The sequence below is a fragment of the Pinus tabuliformis genome, chromosome 4_1 (assembly GCF_031772625.1).
Source record: "Pinus tabuliformis cultivar Carrire ecotype Pingquan chromosome 4_1, CPIR1, whole genome shotgun sequence".
Taxonomy (NCBI): Eukaryota; Viridiplantae; Streptophyta; class Pinopsida; order Pinales; family Pinaceae; genus Pinus; species Pinus tabuliformis.
In genome coordinates this window covers 672,798,938-672,804,385 of record NC_142303.1, presented here as the reverse complement: position 1 = coordinate 672,804,385, position 5,448 = coordinate 672,798,938, and the positions used below count along the sequence as shown (strand labels likewise).

The following is a 5,448-nucleotide window of genomic DNA, read 5'->3' as shown; positions in this document are numbered from 1 at the left end:
TCACATGACAATAATTTTCGATCCTGGACCAGGATATAAATGCCTGATTATTCACATGGTGGTTTCCTGGTGCATTTAACCATAGATTGTGACTAGTATTAGGAACATAGTGCCTTATTATTGATACAACATGTTTCTGGTACACTCGATAGCAGGTGTGTGCCTACAATCAACAAATAAGTGGTTGAAAGTGACAATTTATATACTTGAAATATTAATACATAGTATTTTAGGTTATCTAGTTTGTTAGGATTGATTATCCCTTGTAAGATAATTTGGGTGGAAACTGGTGTTGATGCTGACTATATGCCGGTACTAAATCCCAAGAGGAGATCCAATGATAGGAGTATCCAAGGAGGTTTGAGCTTTCTGAGAGAAGACTTGTGTATTTTAGTTCTGGTAGTACTTTTTTTATGGGAATTCTTTCCATTGTTTATTTCAAACTTCATTTAATAATTTTCTAGGAAAAATTTGCAAAGGTGCATAATACTAAAGAAGAATTGAGATTGGTATAGAAGAGTAATTGTAGCAACTCTTGCTCTGTTAATGTATAACCCCTTGTTTTTATCATAGAGGTAAGTGTGTCCTATAAGAATGATGACAACAAAAGTAATTGTGGAGGTGCGAGATGCAAAGAACCTCATGCCAAAGGATGGAGAGGGATCATCAAGTCCATTTGTGAAGGTTGATTTTTGTGAAAGCACAAGCGTACAAAGACAAACTATAAGGATCTGAATCCTACTTGGAATGAGAAATTGGAATTTACTGTAAGTGATACATCAACAATGATTCATGAGGAACTCGAAATCGAGGTTTGCAATGATAAGAAAAGAACTATGGGTAGACGTCGTCATTTTTTGGGAAAAGAGAAGTTCCTAGAAGGCTCCACCAGAAAAAGCACCACAAGCTGAATCACCTCCACCTACAGAAGATAAGACTACTGAAACAGCCACGAAGCCCCAAGAAGTATAAAAAGTGGATCACCTAGCAGCAGTAGCAATGCATCATTTGGAGAGACCAACCATGGCCTAGCCCTCAATCATGACTACAAAATATTTCATGAAGGATTTGGGTAGTTCTTATCCAGGCCACAATGAGAGGCATACTTATTATTTGGTTAAGAAAATGGCATGTCTTTTTGTAAGAATTGTGAAGGCAAGAGCACTTCCATCTAGAAATTCTACAGGTAATGCTCTATTTTGAGATTTATTTTCACACTATACTGTAATAAAAAAATTCAGCCATGCATAGAGAAATATTGTATGCTAGGATGGTTCCTCTATTGATGATATTTAGCATTCTTTAGAAAATTAAATTCAGGTTGCAAGGAGTTTTCAAGTTAATTGTAATAGACTGTAGTTAGTTTCCAAATTAGCGATGAATTTTGATCTCCATACGACACTAGAATAGTCACTTTAAGACAATATTTCAAATCTATGAACATGGGTAAATTTTCTAGAGATGTCATAAGGGATGGAATTTTCTAGCTTAGGGTGTTTCTCATTGTTTATTTTTCAAGAAAATAATATTCTTAGTTAATACAGTTCATGCTGAATGATTCAAACTCTTGTTCCCAAATAGGTAAATTATATGTATTTTCTTGGCTTGATATTCTTTAGAGATGCACTGATGTTCATTATGTTGGTAAGAATTTTGGCATGGTAAGGACTCCATAGGGCTACGAGATTTGGCTAAATTATTGTCCCTATGCATTTGTTTCTTAGAATCTAGGCATAATGTGTGAGTTTCCATTCTAAAAAACACTTGTGGAATAGTTCATAGTTTGGTAAGTTTATTTTTGGTTCCGAAATATTTGTTTGTTATAGGGTATGTAGGTTATCCATTTGTAAAAATGAGAGTGGGAGGCAAAATTGTTCGAACACAAAAATTTCATAACACTGCATATCCTGAATGGGAGCATATCTTTGCCTTTGGCAAAGACATACTTCAATCAGCTCCTGCCATGGAGATTTTTGTATGGGATGGAAGAAATTCATGGGATGACTTCCTTGGGGGAGTCTACTCTGATCTCTTGGAGGTTCCAACAAGAGTTCCTCTAGACATCCCGTTGGAACCTTCATGGCTTAGGTTGGAAGGTGATGGTAGAGTCAAAGGCGATATTATGCTTGCAATTTGGATGGGAACACAGGCAGATGAAACATTCCCAAAGGCTTGGTAGTCTGATACAGGAGGTATTAGGAATACAAGATCAAAAGTATATTTATCCCCAAATTATGGTATCTAAGGGTCAATGTAATTGAAGCCCAAGACTTGAGATTCCTGAAAAGATAAATTTTCCTGAGCTCAAAGTGAGGGTGCAGTTGGGTATATAGGTTTTGAGGACTAGAACTTTTAATTCTAGAACCTTGTCAATCCCATTTTGGAATGAAGATTTGATCTTTGTTGCAACTGAACCATTTAAGGAAAAACTTATGTTATTGGTTGAGGATCGACCTAGTAATGGTGGTAACAAGGATGTGGAGGACTTAGGCCAAACCAAAGTTTCACTAAATCCAATTGAAAGGAGACTAGATTACCGTATGGTAAGGTCAAGGTGGTTCAATGGAGAAAAAGCAAATTGAAAACCAAATGTTAAGTATCATGGAAGAATTTATCTATGCTTGTGTTTTGATTGGGGATATCGTGTAATGGATGAGGTTGCCCATTTAAGGAGTGATTTAAGGCCAACTGCTAAACAGTTATGAAAACCATCTATAGGTGTGCTTGAATTGGGAATTTTGGGAGCGAAAAACATGTTACCTATGAAAAAAAAAGGAGGAAGAGGTACAACAGATGCCTATTGTGTAGCAAATTATGGGAAAAAATGGGCTAGAATGAGAAAAATTATTGATAGATTTGACCCAAGCTAGAATGAGTAATACAGAGGGGAATTTTATGACCCGTGCATTGTTCTAACCTTAGGGGTCTTTGATAATTGGCACATATACATGAACAACTTAGATAAGAATTCTTCGTCACTCAAAGATGTTCTCATTGGAAAAGTGTGGATTCACATTTCAACACTGGAAAGCAATCGAGTTTATAGAAATTCCTATCCATTGTTGGTTCTCCAACTTTTTGGTGTGAAAAAAAAGGGAGAAATTGAACTCTTAGTGCGTTTTTCCTGCTCTTCTTTGCTTGATGTTGTTCATATTTAATCTCAACCATTATTTCCTAAGATGAATTATTTGCATCCCTTGAGCCTAAGTCAGCAAGACATGTTAAGAAACATAGCAATGAAGATTGTTGGATTGAGAAAAGATCATGTTGAACCACCTTTAAGACAGGAATTAGTGAAATATATGTTGGATACAGAGTCTAATATGTGGAGCAAGAGGAGAACTAAGGCTAATTGGTTCAGAATTATGAATGTTCTCAATGGAGTTGCATTTGTTTCTAAATGGGTTGATGATATATGTCAGTGGAGGAATCCCATTATAATAATTTTAGTGCATTCTGCTTCCTTGTCCTGGTTTGGTGCCCATAACTCATTGTACCAACAGTTGTCTCCTACATTTTTCTCATTGGTGAATGGCCCTATAGGTTTTGACCTAGGATGTCACTACACATGGATACACGAATTTCCCATGTAAATGTCGTTGATCATGACGAACTTGATGACGAATTTGATCCATTACAGATCTCTGAGGCTTCTAAAATTGTTACAATGAGATATGATCAATTAAGGATTTTGGCTGCAAGGATACAGACTGTATTGGGTGATTTTGATACACAGGGGGAGAGAATTCAAGCTTTTCTTACTTGGATAGATCCCTGTTCTACTGACATTTTCATTGCTATAAGTTTCATTATCTCATGTATGTTGTACATTGTTCATTTAACCATAGATTGTGACTAGTATTAGGAACACAGTGCCCTATTCTTGATACAACATGTTTTTGGTAAACTCGATAGCAATTGTGTGCCTATAATCAACAAATAAGTGGTTGAAAGTGACAAGTTATACTTGAACTATTAATCAAGAGAATTTTGCAGGAACCATGTGACCATTATTGAGGGTTTCTTTGACAAATTACCTAGTAAAGGAAATAAACCCCAGTTGCCTCCAAGATTGTGAAGCAGAAAGGAAAATCCTGGGAAACTGTCGCTTCTAACCATTGAAAGGAAAACCCTATTAACGTAGAAATTGTACCTGAGAATGAATGATGGAGCAAAAAATCAGTCGCTGAGTGGATGTGGCATCAAGGCAGTTGCAAATAGCCTGCAATCCCAAGAAGAAGAGGTCATTGGAGCATTGATGAGCTTATTGTTTATAGATGGAGTTGCAGAGTGAAACCCTCCCATCACAAACACTCGGAATGAGAGACTGAAGTGAGGGTTAGGTCGACCGGTTTCAAAAGACACCACAAACAACCAATGTGAGCCTCCCAAATGAGAGGAAGATGATCCTACCGAATTGTAACTGAAAATTCTTGTACTTTTTTATCCATTGGTAGAGGTTATTTGAATCGTCTAACATCAAAATCAACGTCTCACAACAACACATGTAGCATGGGAGAGACTTATTTTAGAGGAACGCCTTGCGATGTAAGATTGATTATTTCTAATAAGAAATTCTTACCCATTCCATAATCCAACGAACACTAACCTCTTCATTAAAAAAAATTAACACTTTTAAAAAAAAAAAAAGTTAGTAACATGATTAAACTTTACACTTTTCAAAAATATTTCAACATTATTTAAACTATTTGAGGATCTATATCAACTAATTTATGTCAATATAAATTTCACATATATCTGTATATAAAAAGAAAAATGTTAAAGGAAAATATTTTAATGTTGTATATAATAAAATATTCAATGTCTAAAAAAAATTAATTGAAAATAGAAAAACTAAAATAAAAAATATGAAGTACTTTCTAATAAAAATAACAAAAGGCACATGTGCAATTGATTTAGTTCTTAATATAAACTTAATATGTGACATTTAAAACTATTCATAATAACGAAAAAACCAATGTAGCTTTTTAATACAAACTAATATTCATGCATATACTTAAAAATATGTTAATAACAAAAAAATTGTTTTAATGATGATGATGATGATGATGATGATGATTGTGGTGGTGGTTAACGTCCACTGAGACCAAATTGGTCTATCAGACCCATAATTTTCCTAGTTTTTAATTATCTGGCTCCTCGTCTTTCTTGGCGAGATTGGTGCTGTAGCTATCTTTTTTTTCTCTACGGTCTTCCAACTTCCTTATCTTGCATCTCCTTCATCTCTTCTAGTTCTTGGGACATTGGTGTCTTAGCTTCGCGGTCTATTGTGTTCGTCCTTTTGAAGATAGTCGGAGAAGAAGTTTGGTCTAGGAGATCTGCTTTGTTGTTAAATGAAGACACCATATAAAATGTCTCTATGCATTTAAAATATTTTAATTTCAACTATGTGTATATTATATACTATTTTAAAATTGAAAAAAAAAA

At 34.9% G+C, this 5,448-nt stretch overlaps 1 pseudogene; it reads left to right on the top strand.

Moving 5' to 3' along the window:
- The first annotated feature begins 306 nt into the window (after nucleotides 1–306).
- LOC149177893 (FT-interacting protein 7-like) lies at nucleotides 307–3,859 on the top strand (annotated as a pseudogene).
- The last annotated feature ends 1,589 nt before the right edge of the window (nucleotides 3,860–5,448 follow it).